Below are 20,338 nucleotides of genomic sequence, written 5' to 3'. Positions count from 1 at the left end.
GGAGGTAGGCAGAGAGCAGGAAATTATAGGCCAGTGAGCTTAACTTCGGTAGTAGGGAAGATGCTGGAATCTATCATCAAGGAAGAAATAGCGAGGCATCTGGATAGAAATTGTCCCATTGGGCAGGCGCAGCATGGGTTCATAAAGGCAGGTCGTGCCTAACTAATTTAGTGGAATTTTTTGAGGACATTACCAGTGCAGTAGATAACGGGGAGCCAATGGATGTGGTATATCTGGATTTCCAGAAAGCCTTTGACAAGGTGCCATACAAAAGGTTGCTGCATAAGATAAAGATGCATGGCATTAAGGGTAAAGTAGTAACATGGATAGAGGATTGGTTAATTAATAGAAAGCAAAGAGTGGGGATTAATGGGTGTTTCTCTGGTTGGCAATCAGTAGCTAGTGGTGTCCCTCAGGGATCCGTGTTGGGCCCACAATTGTTCACAATTTACATAGATGATTTGGAGTTGGGGACCAAGGGCAATGTGTCCAAGTTTGCAGATGACACTAAGATGAGTGGTAAAGCGAAAAGTGCAGAGGATACTGGAAGTCTGCAGAGGGATTTGGATAGGTTAAGTGAATGGGCTAGGGTCTGGCAGATGGAATACAATGTTGACAAATGTGAGGTTATCCATTTTGGTAGGAATAACAGCAAACGGGATTATTATTTAAACGATAAAATATTAAAGCATGCCGCTGTGCAGAGAGACCTGGGTGTGCTAGTGCATGAGTCACAGAAAGTTGGTTTACAGGTGCAACAGGTGATTAAGAAGGCAAATGGAATTTTGTCCTTCATTGCTAGAGGGATGGAGTTTAAGACTAGGGAGGTTATGTTGCAATTGTATAAGGTGTTAGTGAGGCCACACCTGGAGTATTGTGTTCAGTTTTGGTCTCCTTACTTGAGAAAGGATGTACTGGCATTGGAGGGTGTGCAGAGGAGATTCACTAGGTTAATCCCAGAGCTGAAGGGGTTGGATTATGAGGAGAGGTTGAGTAGACTGGGACTGTACTCGTTGGAATTTAGAACGATGAGGGGGGATCTTATAGAAACATTTAAAATTATGAAGGGAATAGATAGGATAGATGCTGGCAGGTTGTTTCCACTGGCAGGTGAAAGCAGAACTAGGGGGCATAGCCTCAAAATAAGGGGAAGTAGATTTAGGACTGAGTTTAGGAGGAACTTCTTCACCCAAAGGGTTGTGAATCTATGGAATTCCTTGCCCAGTGAAGCAGTTGAGGCTCCTTCATTAAATGTTTTTAAGGTAAAGATAGATAGTTTTTTGAAGAATAAAGGGATTAAGGGTTATGGTGTTCGGGCCGGAAAGTGGAGCTGAGTCCACAAAAGATAAGCCATGATCTCATTGAATTGCGGAGCAGGCTCGAGGGGCCAGATGGCCTACTCCTGCTCCTAGTTCTTATGTTCTTATGTTATGTTCTTACATGTAAGTAGGCTTACATTAACACTGCAATGAAGTTACTGTGAAAATCCCCTCGTCGCCACACTCCGGGTCCCTGGTGCTGTGAGGCAGGAGTGCTAACCGCTGTGCCACCATGCTGTCATACTCATCAACTATCTCACTCGCCGGTATTTTTAAGATGCTGGGATTGAGTCCATCAGGACCCAGCGACCCATCAGCACGCAGCTCCAACAATTTGCCCAGTACCACTTGCCTGGTGATTCTAATTTTCCAGAGTTCCTCTCTCCCTCCCACTTCCTGATTTACAGCTACTTCTGGGCTGTTACTTTTACCCTGTATGGTGAAGACCAATGCAAAATATCGCTTCAATTCATCTGCCGTCTCCTATTTCCCACCACTAATTTCTCACACTCACTTTTTGTAGGACCAATTCTCACTGAGTTAACTTCTTTCTTTTTCAAATATAATAATATTTTTTTATAAATTTAGAGTACCAAATTATTATTTTTTCACAATTAAGGGGCAATTTAGCGTGGCCATTCTACCTACCCTGCACATCTTTGGGTTGTGGGGGTGAAACCCACGCAGACACGGGGGGAATGTGCAGACTCCACACGGACAATGACCCAGAGCCGGAATCGAACCTGGGACCTCAGCGCTCAGTCCCAGTGCTAACCACTGTTCAAATATAATAATAATAATCTTTATTAGTGTCACAAGTAGGCTTAAATTAACATTGCAGTGAAGTTACTCTCAAAATCCCCTAGCCGTCACATTCCAGCGTCTGTTTGGGTACACTGAGGGAGAATTCAGGGGCTGGATTCTCCCCTACCCGGCGGGGCGGCGGGTCCTGGCGGGATGGAGTGGCGTAAACCACTCCGCATCGGGCCGCCCCAAAGATGCGGAATCCTCCGCACTATTAGGGCCTAGCCCTCACCTGTAGGGGCTAGGCCCACGCCGGAGTGGCTGTCGACCCGCCGGCCTGCGGGAAAGGCCTTTGGCGCCACACCAGCCGGGGCCGAAGGGACTCCGCCGGCCGGCGGAAGTCCGCGCATGTGCGGGAGCGTCAGCGACTGCAGACATCATCCCCACGCATGCGCAGGGAGAGGGTCACCTCCGCGTCGGCCATCGTGAAGGCTGATGCCCGACGCGGAAGGAAAAGAGTGCCCCCACGGCACAGGCCCGCCCGCGGATCAGTGGGCCCCGATCGCGGGCCAGGCCACTGTGGGAGCACCCCCCCGGGGCCAGATCGCCCCACGCCCCCCCCCCCAGGACCCCGGAGCCCGCCCGCGCCGCCAGTCCCGCCGGTAAGGGAGGTGGTTTGATTCACACTGGCGGGACCGGCATTACAGCAGCGGGGCTTCGGCCCATCGCTGGCCGGAGAATCGCCGGGGGGGGGGGGGGGGGGGGGGGGCTGCCGACCGGCGCGGCGCGATTCCCGCACCCGCCGAATATCCGGTGCCGGAGAATTCGGCGGCCGGCGGGGGCAGGATTCACACCAGCCCCCGGCGGGGGGGTCGTAGAATCCAGCCCCAGATTGTCCATTTCATAAGAACATAAGAACTAGGAGCAGGAGTAGGCCATCTGGCCCCTCGAGCCTGCTCCGCCATTCAATGAGATCATGGCTGATCTTTTGTGGACTCAGCTCCACTTTCCGGCCTGAACACCATAACCCTTAATCCCTTTATTCTTCAAAAAACTATCTATCTTTACCTTAAAAACATGTAATGAAGGAGCCTCAACTGCTTCACTGGGCAAGGAATTCCATAGATTCACAACCCTTTGTGTGAAGAAATTCCTCCTAAACTCAGTCCTAAATCTACTTCCCCTTATTTTGAGGCTATGCCCCCTAGTTCTGCTTTCACCCGCCAGTGGAAACAACCTGCCCGCATCTATCCTATCTATTCCCTTCATAATTTTATGTTTCTATAAGATCCCCCCTCATCCTTCTAAATTCCAACGAGTACAGTCCCAGTCTACTCAACCTCTCCTCGTAATCCAACCCCTTCAGCTCTGGGATTAACCTAGTGAATCTCCTCTGCACACCCTCCAGTGCCAGTACGTCCTTTCTCAGGTAAGGAGACCAAAACTGAACAAACCTAATAAGCACTTCTTTCGGGACTTGTGGGTGGAAAATGGAGCACCCGGAGGTAACCCACGCAGACACGGGGAGAACGTGCAGACTCCACAGAGAGTGACCCAAGCCGGGAATCGAACCTTGGACTCTGGCACTGTGAAGCGACAGTGCTAATCACTGTGCTACCGTGTTACCCTTTTTCACTTCATTTTCCCCATCTCTTTTCAGAAAGACATTGACAGAAATTTACAGATGAGAAATTCACCTGCTACTACCCTGTTAGTGCAATGATACAATGAGATAGGAGTTGTTGACTAACCACAGCTATCAATCTCCAAGCAATGAGCCAACAGGAAATCCATATCACGTTTCAGATTACTCATATACTGTAATTTATTTTATCCTTTTGTGCAAGGCCAGCATTGGTTGCCTCTCTAATTGTGCTCGAAATGCTTCACTCGGGCATTTCACAGGGCACTTGAGGCACACATCTGCCAGGACGGGACTTCCTTCCCTAAACAACATTATTGGACCAGATGGGATTTTATGACGATCGATGATAGTTGTCATGGTCACCAATACTAAGACTAGCTTTCAATTCCAGGTTTTATTAATTAAATTCAAATTCCCACCAGCTGCCGTGGTGGGATTTGAACCCGTGCCCCCCTCTGGGCTGTTGCATTACTAGTTCACTGACATTACCACTGCGCCACTGTCTCCCGCCAAGTTGCTGAAGCACATCTTCATTGCACACGCAGCCTGTTCTGTTCCAGACAGTCTAGAATAGGACGGCCAGCCCTATCATCCCCACTCCAAGTGTCAGCAGACCAGAGAAACACGTGCATTTGTCTAGCACCTTTCAGGTCCACAGGATTGGCCAAAGTATTTTACAGCCAATGAGGTAATTTTTGGAAGTATAGTCACTGTTGTAAGTTCGGAAACATGGCAGCCAATTTATGCAGAGCAGGTTTCCGCGCAATGTGATCATGGCCAGATGATCTGTTTCAGAACATAGAACATAGAACGATACAGCGCAGTACAGGCCCTCCGGCCCTCGATGTTGCACCGACATGGAAAAAAAAACTAAACTAAAATCTAACCTACACTATGCCCTTATCATCCATATGCTTATCCAATAAACTTTTAAATGCCCTCACTGTTGGCGAGTTCACTACTGTTGCAGGTAGGGCATTCCACGGCCTCACCACTCTTTGCGTAAAAAACCCACCTCTGACCTCTGTCCTATATCTATTACCCCTCAATTTAAGGCTATGTCCCCTCGTGCTAGCCATCCCCATCCGCGGGAGAAGGCTCTCGCTGTCCACCCTATCTAACCCTCTGATCATTTTGTATGCCTCTATTAAGTCACCTCTTAACCTTCTTCATTTTGTTTTAGTTTTTCAAACTGAGGGGCAATTTAGCGTGGCCAATCCGCCTACCCTGCACATCTTTTTGGGTTGTGGGGATGAGACCCACGCAGACACGGGGAGAATGTACAAACTCCACAATGATCCGGAGCTGGGATCGATCCCTGGTCCTTGGCACCGTGAGGAAGCAGTGCTAAGCAGTGCCCGTTGATCTGTTTTTGATGATGTTATCTGAGGGGTAGATTTTGGCCAGGACAGGGGGGGCAAACTTTGCTGCTGTTCTTCGAAATAGTGACGCCTCTTATCCAAAGACTGACACCTCCGAGAGTGCAGCACTACCTCAGTACTGCACTGTAGTGTCAGATGGGATAACACATTCTGGAGTGGGACTTGAACCCAAAGCCTTCTGACTCAGGAGAGAGGGGGCTACTGCCAAATGTAAGAAGGCCATCCAGCCAAGAGAGTTGGATCATCCCATGTTTTCATATTAAACCAGTGACTAAAACATTCCTGATGTGGAGATGCCTGCGTTGGACTGGGGTGAGCACAGTAAGAAGTCCCACAACACCAGGTTAAAATCCAAAATGTTTGTTTCAAACACTAGCTTTCGGAGCACTGCTCCTTCCTCAGGTGAGCCAAGCCGGGAATCGAACCTGGGGCCCTGGAGCTGTGAGGCAAGTGTGCTAACCACTGTGCTGCCGTGCTCCCTTGTCATAAGAATTCACCTGAGGAAGGATTCACCTGAGGAAGGAGCAGTGCTCCAAAAGCTAGTGTTTGAAGCAAACTTGTTGGACTTTAACCTGGTGTAAGACTTCTTACTGTAAAAGAGACCTATCATCATCTTCACTCCTCCAGCAAAAGTGGCTTGACTAATAGAAAGAGGACAGCGCTTTGGATCCATGGAACTGGGGGGTTAACCAATCTACCTTTGGGGTTAAGTGCCTCAAACTCAGCATAAAAGGCTGGTCTGATATGGCTGCAGTTCTCTCCAATCCCAACTAATCCAGCCAGGTTCAAATGAGGTGATGAGCATTGAGGTAATTGAAAGGCAATTCAACAACATGCATTTTACTGCTAATAAGCTTCACGGGAATATAACTGAACAAAATGTGACGCGGAACCAAAGACTTGGTGACAGGGGTAGATTTTAAGGAGATTCCTTAAGGAGCTGAGAGAGAGGGAGAGGTTTAGGGAGGGAATTCCGGAGTTTAGGGCCCAGACATCAGAGGGCGCGGTCACTAACGCTGGAGTGTTAAACGTAAGGATGCGCAAGAGGCCAAAACCGGAGGAGCACAATGCACTTGGTGGGTTTGCAGCAGTATACAAACGTAGGGAGGGAGCGAGATCCTGTCGGGATTTTAACACAAGGATGAGAATTTTAAAACTGCCGCACTACTGGACCAAGAGCTAATCAATGTAGGTCCACGAGCAGAGGGAAGATGGGTGAACAAGTTCTTCATCTAGAAAAAAAACTTTCTCCTTTGTGTTCTAGTTGAAGGTTTATATATTCCGGGTAGGCACGCTACAGCCTTCAGGCCTGAACATCGAATTCAACAACTTCAGATGATCAGCTCTACCCCACCTCGACCCATTTGTTTTCATTTCATTTTAACTGTCTTTTACCATTTATTTCTTTCTTAATATATATTTAATTCCCCTCCTCAATCTTATCCACCTTTCCTGCACCTTTAAAGGCTCCTCTTTGCTTCCCCCTTCCCCTCCCCCCAATATCTACAGTTCACCCTCTGATGTTAGTTTCGTTGCTGTTTGACCTCTCACACCTTTTGCCCTCTCTGGGGACTGCCATTAGCACTCTTTCCCTTGGTTTCTGTGGCCATTAGCACCCAGTTCCCCTGGGTTTCTGCGGCTTTGACTTATCTTTCATTCTCACTCCACAGTATAAATATTTCCCACTTTCTCGGTCTGTTCGTTTTGACAGAGTCATCGTGCTTGAAACGTTAGCTCTTTTCTCTCTACAGATCCTGCCAACCTGCTGAGATTTTCCAGCATTTTCTCTTTCGTTTCAGATTCCAGTAATTTGCTTTTATATATTCTGTACACTGTTATTTGTTCGATTCTCACAGTCCAAGTTAAATAGGCTGATTAAACCCCGATTGATGGCAATCTTATCTTCAGTGATGAATGTTGCTGCGAGAGACTCTCTTCACACTTCTGAAACCATTCTGGCTTTTCCTACCCAACTTTCTTAGGACAGGGGAGCACGGTAGCACAGTGGTTAGCACATTTGCCTCACAGCTCCAGGGTCCCAGGTTCGATTCCCGGCTTGGGTCACTGTCTGTGTGGAGTCTGCATGTGCTCCCCATGTCTGCGCGGTTTTCGTTCGGGTGCTCTGGTTTCCTCCCACAGTTCAAAGATGTGCCGGTTAGATGTATTGAAATGAAATGAAAATCGCTTATTGTCACAAGTAGGCTTCAATGAAGTTACTGTGAAAAGCCCCTAGTCGCCACATTCTGGCGCCTGTCCGGGGAGGCTGGTACGGGAATCGAACCGTGCTGCTGGCCTGCTTTAAAAGCCAGTGATTTAGCCAAGTGAGCTAAACCAGCCCCTTTGGCCATGCTAAATTGCCCTTAGTGTCCAAAAAGGTTAGGTGGGGTTACTGGATTACAGGGATAGGGTGGAGGCGTGGGCTTGCGTGGGGTGCTCTTTCCAAGGGCTGCTTCAGACTCGATGGGCTGAATGATCTCCTTCTGCACTGTAAATTCTATGATCTATGACAGTGACTAGACTTTAAGACATATTGAATTGGCTGTTCTTTGCTGCTCACTGACTGAACGATAATGATTGTACACCTTCCCACTTCACCATCACTTATCATTTATTATGCAACTTACTTTCAAGATTGCTGTTCAATATGTATTAGCTTCATTGGAACATATTTGCCATTCTCTACATGCTTAATTTGGGTTATTCTCCTTTCCTGCTGATAATTTTCTTTGAATTGGGCCACCAGCAAATTTTCTGTTATGAGAAGCACCAGCTCTAATATTGCTTGTAAATTAAATGATGGGGGGCTCAAAGATCTTTAGAGTCAAAAAACTATCCCCACTACCTTAAGGAACAGGTTTTCCCATTTATTACCAATGCCTGCTTCCAGTCGCCAACCCAAGTAGCAATCTTGGTTCCAACTTCCGCACCACAAATGCCATTATTTTCAGATGTTAAAAGTCTCACATGTGGAACTTCACTGAAAGTCTTCCAAAAATGGGAGTGAATTGCATCTCACTGGAAGCCCCTCGTCCACCCATTGAGTTAGGTCTCAGAACAGCAACCGGGGCATTATTTGGGATTCATTTCTAAAAAAATAAGCCAACCCTGTTTGCACCATTTCACCCCCCCACCCCGTTTAACCAACACGGTCCACTTAAGCCAAAAGACAGTGGATTGCGTTTTTTTCTTGCTTCACTTTTCGCATTGCTGAACTATTAAATAAAAATGCCTCGCAAGACCGAGTGGCAATATTTTAATAATTCATTTCCCTACTAACAAGCCGGATGTGTTATATGTTACTCCCAGAACTGGCGATTCTCGAGTGTCATTTTGAAACTGATTCACGGTGACTTACTTCATCCAGTTTCACATCCAGTACAGAAAATACAGGAGCAGGAATGCCCTGACCGTTATTGATATATTGTCAATCGCCACAACAAATACTACAGCGTCATTGCAATGCACATTAATCATCAGGGGGGAAAAAGCTGTGGAAATCGTTTTTAAAAGTTTCACTTTTGGAAACTCGACCATTGTCCACCAGGGACTGGCTCCGCTGCTACTAAAATCGTTCAGGAATGTGGGAAGAACGTGTTTAAAAATTCGCTCCAGCGTACACAGAGTGTGAGAGAGAATGTAAAGTTTCACTGCCCACATGCCTTTTGATTGTGCTGATGTGAAACACTGAGCAAGGTAAGGGCAAGAGGTGGGGGGGAAAGTTAGTCGGTGCTATTAAAAGTTTTGTACATCACATTCAAGATTCCAACTTTTCCCCACATGCACCCCGGCGATTATAGTCCTTACATGTTTCAGGTATTTATAAGGATAACGTTTGCGGCTGCCACCATTTGCACAGAATGGGCAAAAAGCTGCATGCGGTGTTTGCAAAGTTTAGAAGTCGCACTTACAGCTCAGGGCTTCAATCCGTTTCTTTTCTGGCTGTAGTCTCTTTGGTTTGCATTCCACGCTGCCTCAGCACATCCCTGCTCCCTCATACTTGTGTGTGTGTGTGTGAGATATCCCAGCCAGGCTGGCCCCCTTTATAAACTACCACCCATGACATCAGGAGTCAATGAGCGTCAGTTCCTCGGCAGTGTGTGTGTGGGTGTGTGCTGTCTGCTGCCCACCTCATCCTCCAGAGGCCACTGTCGCCTTTCCTCCCAATTCACTGAGTGTTGACCAGAACAAACGGTGGGTGGGGGGCGGGGGGATCTATTAGTTTGCAGGTCTCCTGTGCAAAGTCTCTCTGGGGGCAGCAGGGTAGCACAAGTGGATAGCATTGTGGCTTCACAGCGTCAGGGTCCCAGGTTCGATTCCCCGCTGGTTCACTGTCTGTGCGGAGTCTACACGTTCTCCCCGTGTCTGTGTGGGTTTCCTCTGATTAGGAGGGGTTACTGGGTTATGGGGATGGGGTGGAAGTGAGGTCTTAAGTGGGTTGGTGCAGACTCAATGGGCCGAATGGCCTCCTTCTGCACAGTATGTTTTGGGTGGAACCAACAATTTCATAGAATTCTAGAATTTACAGTGCAGAAGGAGGCCATTCGACCCAGCCCCAGCCCTTGGAAAGAACACCGCACCCAAGCCCACACCTTCACTCGTAACCCAGTAACCCCGCCTAACCTTTTTTGGACACTAAGGGGCAATTTAGCACGGCCAATTACATAGAACATGGAACATAGAACAGTACAGCACAGAACAGGCCCTTCGGCCCTCGATGTTGTGCTGAGCAATGATCACCCTACTCAAACCCACGTATCCACCCTAACCTGGACTGTGGGAGGAAATCAGAGCACCCGGAGGAAACCCACGCAGACGCGGGGAGAACGTGCAGACTCCACACAGACAGTGACCCAAGCGGAGAATCGAACCTGGGATCCTGGAGCTGTGGAGCAACAGTGCTAACCACTGTGCTACTGAGCCATGAGGGGTGAATAATAGGTGGGTGAAGGCTGAGTTTTAGCACCACACGGACTGCAGCGGTTCAAGAACGTGTCTCAGCAACGCCTTCTCAAGCGCAATTAGGGATGGGCAATAACAGTGGCCTAGCCAAGCACAGGGCCGGCCCAAGGTACCGGCAACTCGGGCAGTCGCCCGGGGCGCCATGTGCTCGGGGGCGGCAGAGACTCGGGTCCCGCGCATGCGCAATTGGGCCGGTGCCAACCAGCGCATGCGCGGTGGCCGCCCTACTCGCGCGGTGGCCGCCCTCCCCAAGGGCGGCCCCCCCCTCCGGCCGACCCCCCGCCCCCCGGCCCCCCTCGGCCCAGCCCCCCCCCCGCGGCCCCGCCCCCCCTCGGCCCAGCCCCGCCCCCACCCCCGCCCCCTCGGCCCCCCCCCCCCTCAGCCCCTGCCCCCCCTCGGCCCAGCCCCGCCCCCCACCCCCGCCCCCTCGGCCCCCCCCCCCTCAGCCCCGGCCCCCGGCCCCGGCCCCCCGAAGGGCGCTGAAGTTCAGCTTGCCCGGGGCGCCAGCAACCCTAGGGCCGGCGCTGGCCAACCATGCCCCATCCCATAAATGGATAAGAAGAGTAGACCACCATTCAGCACCACTGGGATCGTCGCTGGTGTTTTTCAGCTTCGCTCTGATTTGCTGCAACCCTTTTTTCCTTTTTAATTTCTTTCTTGGTGAAAAGAGCAACTTAAATGAAAAAAATATTGTTTCATGAGATGTGGGCTTGGCATTTACTGCCCATCTCTAATTTCCCTCGAGAAGGTGGTGGTGAGCTGTCTTCTTGAACCGCTGTCGTCCATGAGGTGTAGGTACACCCACTGTGCTGTTGGGGAGGGCGTTCCTAGATGTTGCCCCAGTGACAGTGAAGGAACGGCGATATATTTCCGAGTCAGGGTGGTGTGTGGCTTGGAGGGGAATTTTCAGGTAGTGGGGTTTCCATGCGCCTGCTACTCTTGTTCTTCTAGGGCAGATTTAATGTAATAAAACATCTCAAGGCACTTCACAAGTGCATCAGAAAGCAGTATTAGGTACCAAGTCACGTCGCGTGCTATTAGGTCAGATTGCCAAAAGCTTGGCTAAAGGGATGAAAGAGAGAGGTTTAGGGAGAAAAGAGGTTTCGGGAGGGAATCCCAGAGCTTAGGGCCCAGGCAGTTGAAAGCACAGTCCCCGGCGGTGGGGTGCGCAGGGAGCAAGAATGTAGGGATGCCAGAGGATAATGGGGCTGGAGGAGATTAGAGATAGGGCCCAGGATTCCCTGCTGCGAGTCCGCCCCACTGTTGCTAAACAAGTAAAGACGGGTAATTTGGGATTCAGCCAAATCTCCCGTTCTCTGCAGCGGGAACGGGAGAATGCCGCTGTCTTGAACAGATGGAGAATCCCGCACGGGGAGCAGAATGAGGCCAGGGAGGGAATTTCAAAACAAAGACGAGAATTTTAAAATTGAGGCATCGCCTGACTGGGAGCCACTTCAGGCCAGCGAGCACAGGGGCGATGGGGGGGGGGGGGGGGGGGGGGGGGGGGATGGGCCAAGACTGGTCCCCAAGGAGGGGGGGAAAAAGCCCACAAATCTTGGTCAGCACCAGTTGTAGGAGAGACAGTTGACATTTCCACCGTGAATCACTGTGGTTCAATAGCTAACACTTAAATCTGTGCATCAAAGATCCTGATTCCAAATCCCTCACCAGGGACTTGAACCACGCAATCGAGGTCAATGCGCCCAATGCAATATTAAGGGAGTGCCGCACGGTTGGAAGTGCCGTCTCTTGAATGAGATGTTAAATTGGGGCCCTGTCAGCTCTCTCAGGAAAATGTTACCATGAAGAAGATTAGGGGGAGGGGGGACAATATTTATCCCTCAGCTACATCGCTAAAACAGGTTATCTGGTCATTAGCACAATGCTGCCAGTTGGCTTTTCCTGTGTACAAATTGACTGCCCAGTTTGCTACATTGCAACGGTGACTGCACTTCAAGTATATGTCATTGGCTGTAAAAACTGCTCTGGGTCATGGACAGTGGGTGTGGAGGGTGGCTATAGAAATGCATCAGGTGCCTGCCTGTGGTGATTGGCCTGTCAGCACACCAATTGGGTCTTGGGGTGAGGAATCGCCCCAGGCGATGGTGTCCTCTTGGGCAAGAGACATGGAAGGAGGAAGCTGCACCCATGTGGCTGCTCGACCCTTCTTACCAATAAATCCTTTCTTGTGTCCGCTAATGAAGTCTGTGAAGGTACACCTGCCCCAACTGCAGAGACAAACTTTGCTACTTTTCCAGGAAGGTCTCCTCATTGCGTCAACAAAACTGAACAAGTAATTTTGAGGGTTGGTACAAAAGTTCTCAATCAATCTATTTAATGCAGCAACCATTTTAAGGGGTTGCGATGGGGGCCTGACCTTAGGTAGGGTACCCTTTCAGAGGGTCGGTGCAGACTCGATGGGCCAAATGGCCTCTTTCTGCACTGTAGGGATTCTATTCTATGATAAGCCTCATTCGGGTTAGCCAATTCCTGTCTTTGCCCACCATGGCAATTTTTTTTTTTAAAGGGGCAATTTAGCATGGCCAATCCACCTACTCTGCACATTTTTGGGTTGTGGGGGCGAAACCCACGCAGACACGGGGAGAATGTGCAAACTCCACACGGACAGTGACCCAGAGCCGGGATTGAACCTGGGACCTCAGCGCCGTGAGGCGGTTGTGCTAACCAGCTAACCACCTAGCCAGGCGGGTGGAATATAGATTGTACACCCTGCCCAGTATTGCTGTCCTGTGAACTCTGTGTCCCCAATTCCGCCAACACTTCCTGACTTGTGGCATGGTGGCAGAATGGTTAGCACTGCTGCTTCACAGCGCCAGGGACCCAGGGTTCAATTCCGGCCTCGGGTCACTGTCTGTGCGGAGTCTGCACGTTCTCCCCGTATCTGTGTGGGTTTCCTCCCACAGTACAAACATGTGCAGGTTAGGTGGGATTACAGGAATAAGGCTGGGGAATGGGCCTGGGTAGGGGGCTCTTTCAGAGGTGCAGACTTGATGGGCTGAATGGCCTCCTTCTGCACTGTAGGGATCCTATGGGATTGTGGTTCAGGTTAACGTTGCCAGCTTCAGTTTGTTTTAATTGAAGTCGCTGCATGTTCTTTGCCGAAGCAAGCACAATGGTTTTTACTGATGTCGCGTTGTTAACATATATTTTTAAAAATCATAAGGTGAAGGATGTGAGAAGAAAGGTTTTTAATAAAACACCTTTTTAACTTCTTTGACCAGGTTTCTAGTCACCTCGCCGAATATCTTCCTTTCTGGCTCACTGTCGGGGTCTGAACATTCCTGTGAGGCACTGTGGGATGTTTTATTATGTTGAAGGCAAGACATTGTTGTTCATAACCTCAGCACATTCCAAAGTCTTTCACAGCCAACAAAACTTGCGTGGCAGCAGGGTAGCACAGTGGTTCGCAATGTTGCTTCACAGCTCCAGGGTCCCAGGTTCGATTCCTGGCTTGGGTCACTGCCTGTGCGGAGTCTGCACATCCTCCCCGTGTCTGCGTGGGTTTCCTCCGGGTGCTCCGGTTTCCATCCACAGCCCAAAGATGTGTGGGTTAGGTGGATTTGCCGCACTAAAATTGCCCTTAGTGTCCAAAAAGGTTAGGTGGGGTTACTGGGTAATGGGGTGTAGGTACGGGCTTAAGTAATGTGCTCTTTCCAAGGACTGGTGCAGACTCGATGGGCTGAATGGCTTCCTTCTGAACTGTAAATTCTGTGATTCTAAAATATTTTTCTGAAGTTTTGGCACTGTTGTAATGTAGGCCTTTCACTTGTAAGGGGATTAAAGGAAAGACTTGAGCACAAAATCTGGCTGCCACTTCAGTGCGTGACAGAGGGAGGTGCCACACTGTTGGAGGTCCCAACACCCTGGATAAGGCGTTAAACCGAGGCCCCACCTGCCCTCTCAGGTGAACGTCAACGCGGCTGTTAAAGTAGTTATGGGGAATCGGGGATGGGCGGTTGGGGGGGAGGGGGAAGGTGGAATATGTACACCAATATCACATGCTGTAACCCCCAAGCTTTTACTCAGCTGACTCAAAGAACAAAGAACAATACAGCACAGGAACAGGCCCTTCGGCCCTCCAAGCCTGTACTGGTCATGATACCACCCTTGGTCAAAACCCTCAGCCCTTCCTTGTGCTGGAGAAGTCAATTTTCCTTCTTAACCCAGTAACCTCACCTAATCCAACCTCTAACCTTTTTGGACACTAAGGGGCAATTTAGCGTGGCCAATCCACCTCACCTGCACATCTTTGGACTGTGGGAGGAAACTGGAGCACCTGGAGGAAACCCAGCCAGACTTGGGAAGAAAGTGCAAACTCCACGCAGACGGTCACCCGAGGCCGGAATTGAATCCGGGTCCCAGGAGCTGTGAGGCAGCAGTGCTAACCGCTGTGCCACCGTGCCGTCCATTTATCATGTCAGGTTATGACAGGCATCGCAGGAAGATGTGCCAGGGCTACTGAGGTGGAATTGTAACTGAGATGCAATGGGGGGGGGGGGGGGGGGATTATTCGCAGGAGTGCAGCTAGACGACACAACAACAACTTTGCATTTCTGTACTGCCTTTAATGCAGCAAAAATGTCCCAAACAGCTTCGCAATTTGACACACAATTCACACAAAGCAATATCAGGGCCGGTGCCCAAAATCCTGATCAAAAGAATAGTTTATGAAAGCAGGTAGAGGTGGACAGAGGGAGGACATCGCAGAGCTTAGGACCATGTCAACTGGAAACAAGTGGCTGGATTCTCCCATTTTGAGGCTATGTCCCAGGAAGGGTCTGGTTTTCCGACAAAAAAATTTGATCCCCCCCCCCACCGATGCTCCGACCGGTGAGGGGCTAGCAGCCGCTCCATGTAAAACTCATGGCCTTCCCGATATAAAGGACTGGAGAATTGTCGGGTCCGTTGCCGCGTACGTGCACGGTGACGACTTGCAGCGGTCGCGCCGTACAACATGGCGCCGGCCGCGCACGGACCCGACCTGCCAGACAGTGCCCCCCCTAGACACCCCCTCGCCATCCCCGGACCACCTTCCACCAGTCCCCCCCCCCCCCCCCCCCCAGCCCCCGCTGAAGACCCCTCCGACCAGCAGCACGGCTCCCCCCTGGACAGTGGCGGCATTGGACACAGTCTGCAGCTGCCACACCGGGCTCACGGAAACTGAGAGCACACGTGCCCCGCGCTGTCGGCAACTTGGCCCATCGGGGGCGGAGCATCGGTGGAGGGCCTTCAGGTAACGCCCGGAGGCCGTCTCAACGGCGCGCGGCGTACTCCTCGAAGACGGCGTTTTGGAGGGGGCGGAGCACCTGAAAACAGGCCCCGCCCCCAATTTGATTGTAAACAGGGATTACGATCAAATTGGGCAAACACAGGGGCTGGTTTAGCACATTGGGCTAAATCGCTGGCTTTTGAAGCAGGCCAGCAGCACGGTTCAATTCCCGTACCAGCCTCCCCGAACAGGCGCCGGAATGTGGCGACTAGGGGCTTTTCACAGTAACTTCATTGAAGCCTACTTGTGACAACAAGCGATTTTCATTTCATTTCATTTTCATTTCACGATATCAGCGTCGGACAACAGAGAATCCTACCCATGGCTGCCAATGGTGGTGTGATTAAAACCTGTGCCGGGCAAGAGATCAGAGGCGGAGGAGCACAGGAATCTCGGAAGTTTGATAGTCAGAGTTTGATAAGGAAGTCAGAGAGATAGGGCGAGGCCGTGGTGGGATTTGAAAACAGGGATGAGAATCTTTGCAGCATTAAGATCTGCAACAGTAGACTGTGAATCACAGTCAGTGAAACCGAAGTTAAATCCTGCGGCTTCAAGTTGCCTCCAGTGATAAAGCTAGACTTAAACTCACAACCTGCCAACTCTGCTCGCTTGGCCAATGTAGGAAAATATGACAGCAGAACAGAACCCACCATATCATTTACCAAATGGACATTCATACCACATGTTACAAACGGCCGGCTGCGAAGCCTGAGAGGTATCATCGAACCATAGAGTTCCTGCAACGCAGAAGGAGGCCATTCGGCCCAATCGAGTCTGCACTGATCCTCCAAAAGAGCACCCTGCCCAGGCCCAACCCCCTCCCCCCCTACCCCCACCCCCCCCATCCCCCCCCACCCCCCCTATCCCCCTGCCCCCCCCCGAATCCCACCTAACCTTTGGGACACTAAGGGGCAATTTACCACAGCCAATCCACCTAACCTGCACATCTCTGAACTGTGGGAGTAAACCGGAGCACTCGGAGGAAACCCACGCAGACACGGGGAGAACGTGCAGACCCCACACAGTCGCCCAAGGGCGGAATTGAACCCAGGTCCTTGGTGCTGTGAGGCAGCAGTGCTAACCACTGTGCCACCGTGCTGCCCGCCATGGAAAGTACCTCATGGAGCTACATCGCAGGCTCACCTGGCAACTCGAAGAATGCAGTATAACTGCAGTCCAAGGTATAAAGGCAGAGAACTGTTTCCTCATGAGTTTCATCCTTGTAAATTCCGAGAATTCAACTGAAATCACTTGAGGGTTGGTGGCGCCCTCTGGTGAGTGTGTAGGAATAACAGGCACAAATCTGCCAGTGTGTCCCCAATACCACCACACATGGAGCTTTCTGCTTCTCAAAAACCTTGAAATGATTTTTTCAGGTTTTAATGTTCAACCTCGCCTCTCGCTAAGGCAGAAAGCAAAGTTAAATCTCGGGGAGAATCAAAATCACTCCTAATTTAGTAATTCCGGGTAATTATTGAAACTTCTTCTCGTACAACAACTTGCATTTACAGAACACCCTTGTCGCGTAAATTATTGGCAACGTGCTCCGCAGGAGAGTTATCATAGATAATTTGACAAGTAAAAAAGGTATTGGGACAGATGACCAAAGGGTTGGTCATTGAGGTGGGCTTAATTTAAGGAGCGTCTAAAAAGGGGGAGCGAGAGGTAGAGAGAGACGGAGAGATTTTGGGAGGGGGATCCAGAGCTGACTGCCAAATGTATCTGAAACCACAGCCACCAATGGTGGAGAAATTCATCTCGGAGATGCCCAAGGGGTCAGGATTGGAGATGAGCGAAGATCTGGAAGGGTTGGGGTCAGTGATAGGAAGGGGATCTATTTGAATACAAGGATGAGAAATTTAAATCGGAGCCGTTGCTAGCCATTGTGGATCGGAGGGCACAGGGATCATAGATCATAGAATTTACAGTACAGAATGAGGCCATTCGGTCTATCGAGTCTGCACCGGCCCTTGGAAAGAGCACCCTACCCAAGGTCCACACCTCCACCCAATCCCCATAACCCAGTAACCCCACCCAACACTAAGGGCAATTTTGGACACTAAGGACAATTTAGCATGGCCAATCCACCTAACCTGCACGTCTTTGGACTGTGGGAGGAAACCGGAGCACCCGGAGGAAACCCACGCAGACACGGGGAGAACGTGCAGACTCCGCACAGACAGTGACCCAAGCCGGGAATCGAACCTGGGACCCTGGAGCTGTGAACCAATTGTGCTAACCCCTATGCTATGGGTGAATGGGATTTGCTGCAAATCGATTACAACAATCAGGATTTTGGGTGAGCGCAAGTTGCGGAAGGATGGAAAATGGGAGGTAGGCTAGGAGAGGACCCGAACAGGTCGGCCAAAAGCAGGGTTAAGGGTTTCAGAAGCAGTTGGCCTCGGCATATGTATTATGTAAACCGTTTATTCTACAACCCTCTAAATGGCGCTTCCACTTTGATGAATTAGACACACATCAGCAGATGTGCCCGAGACTAATTAGACGTCAGACATGCGAGCGGACTTTTATGATCGTTAATAATCTGAATTTTAATGCCATTGCGTCGGCATAGAAGGGAAGTTTGCTGAAATAAAACACTTGGCGGTCCAGTTCGTCATCCAGCTCCTTTTGTGGCAACCTTTTTGTTCATGACGTTTTGTGAACGTATACATTCTGTCGCCCTGCCAATGGATGTGAATCCTGCTCAGATTTCGACTGGCCAGATGTACACGGGGATTTGTAGAGAGCTCCCTTCACATTCGAATTTGTTACTATAACCATCAAAAGACTTTTTGCAAATGATGAGGCTTGTCCATAAATGGTAAACAACATCTTGCCTTTCATGTCACGCCTTTAACAGGCTGAAACATTCCAGTGCATCGCAGAAATATTATCAATCAAAATATTACACTGAGTTACGTGAGGAGAGGTTGCTCAGTTTGTGTTCCACCAGGGCCACTCGACCCCTGACTTCACTGCATCCCAGAGGCGTGAATGTTAGATGCCATTGTCAGCCGAAGCGTGAATGTTTCCCGGTCTCGCTGCAGATGGACATGGGCCGCTTCACTATCCGAGGAGTCACAGATTCTGCTGAACGTTATGCAGTAGTCAGCAAACATCCCCACTGCTGACCTTATCGTGGAGGAAAGGCCATTGGTAAAGCAGCTGAAGATGGTTGGGCCTAGGACACTACCCTGCGGAACCCACTGCCTTGGACCAAGCACAGCCAAAAGAGCTGAACTGCAGAGGTGAGGTGAGTGTGACTGCCCTTGACCCTAAGGTAGCATTTGATCGAGTATGGCATCAAGGAGCCCCTGCGAAACTGGAATCAATGGGAATCAGGGAGAAAACTCTCCGCTGGTTGGAGTCATACCTGGCACAAAGGAAGATGGCTGTGCTTGTTGGAGGTCAATCATCTCAGTCCCAGGACATCACTGTAGGGGTTCCTCAGGGGGACTACCAGCAGCAGCCATGATCTGATCGGTCGCACACGAGGTGGTACCTACCTGGCAGTGTTGGTTTTGGTTCTTTTAATGGGGGATTTTGTTGGCTAAGGTGTGAGGAGAGTGGAGTGTGATTGTTTCTCCCCTGGACCTGGGTATTAAACCCAATTAAAGTTGGTAAGAGACCTGGCCCAGCAGTTGGAGGAGATTCGAGGCGCAGCACAAGTTGGGAAGATGGCGGAGGGGGAAAGGTCGCCGTCAAGGGTTAAACTGCTGATGGTACAATGGATGAGCTTTATTAAGGAGGAATTCCGGCAGCAATGAAAGGAGATGCAAGGAGACTGGTCCAGCGCGATTGAGGGGACGGTAACACCTCTTTGCGGGACCCTGGATCGGGTGGAGGAGCACATGGAGGCGCAAGGAGCAATGATTCAGGAGGTGGAAAAGGTGGTGTCAGACCAGAGTGACCGGATTGTGTCGCTGGAGGCAGGGATGGCGATCCTGGGTGATGTCCGTAAGGTGCTGGGTTCCAGAGTGAATGGGTCTAGGTGGCAGAATCTGCGCTTCGTGTGCCTGCCGGTGGGATCGGAGGGAACGATTGCCACGGGCTACGTCGCGAAGATGTTTGCGAAGTTGTTAGAGGAGAGGGCCTCCGACAAGATCCCGGAGGTGGACCGTACCACAGGTCCTTGAGACAGAAGCCGAGGGTGGGGGAGGCGCCGATTGTGCATCTGCACAAATGCCAGGACAAAGAAAAGATCATGAGGTGGGATGATGAGAGACGGACAGGGTTTAATATGGCTAAGGCAGTGCTTTCTCGGCGCAAGGTTCGGGTTGGGGTGCTGTACCCGGCCAAGCTCTGGGTAACGCACGAGGGCCGTGAATATTATTTCTTGACTCCGGAGGAGGCGAATGACTTTGTTAAGGGGCACAGGTTGGGGGAGGGCTGAGTATACCGTCTGTATACTTTTGAGAAATTTGTCCTTTGCGTGCCTCTTGTACCTTTTTGCATCTTGTGTACATTGCGTACCTGTTGTGCCCTTTGTACAGTTCATGATTGGTTGTGTTGCGCGTACCTGGGTCCTTGGGGATACTTGATCATTTTGCAACAAAAACAGAAAATGCTGGACAATCTCAGTAGGTCTGACAGCCTCTGTGGTGACAGAAGGGAGCGAACGTTTCGAGTCTGGATGACTCTTTGTCAAAGCTGATAATTTTGTGTAGGGGGATTGCATGGGGAACTATTTTTTATTTTTCTGGATACGGGGCATTGAGAGAGGGGATAGAGAGGTGTGTTGAGGAGGGGACTTGGCAGGGCAAGCTGAACTGAGGGGATGGGTAGGTTGGAAGGAGTCGATGGGGTACTTTGTCTGGGCCTCCAGATGGGAGTCACCCTGCTAACAGGAGATGCAAGTGAGGGGTGGGGGGCTGCAGTGGTTAGCCTGAGTGGTGGGAAGGAGGGGAGGGGGGCAGGGAAGGTGTCAGGAGAGGGGTGAGGGGTAAGAAGGGGTTGGGGGAGGGGCTGGGCTGGCAACGCAGTTGGTATGTTAGTT

At 50.4% G+C, this 20,338-nt stretch overlaps 1 protein-coding gene across 1 annotated transcript in view; it reads right to left on the bottom strand.

The window, feature by feature from the left end:
* Positions 1-9,126, bottom strand: part of rem1 (RAS (RAD and GEM)-like GTP-binding 1) — a 32,593-nt gene extending 23,467 nt beyond the window's left edge. Inside the window, exon 1 of the mRNA XM_038803710.1 lies at positions 8,999-9,126. The gene's annotated coding sequence lies outside the window, so the exon portion shown is untranslated. The remainder of the gene's footprint in view (positions 1-8,998) is intronic.
* Positions 9,127-20,338: the final 11,212 nt, after the last annotated feature.

The sequence above is a fragment of the Scyliorhinus canicula genome, chromosome 7 (genome assembly GCF_902713615.1).
Source record: "Scyliorhinus canicula chromosome 7, sScyCan1.1, whole genome shotgun sequence".
Lineage (NCBI taxonomy): Eukaryota > Metazoa > Chordata > Chondrichthyes > Carcharhiniformes > Scyliorhinidae > Scyliorhinus > Scyliorhinus canicula.
Note: the sequence above shows the minus strand (reverse complement) of the source record. Positions and strands in the feature narration are given on the sequence as shown.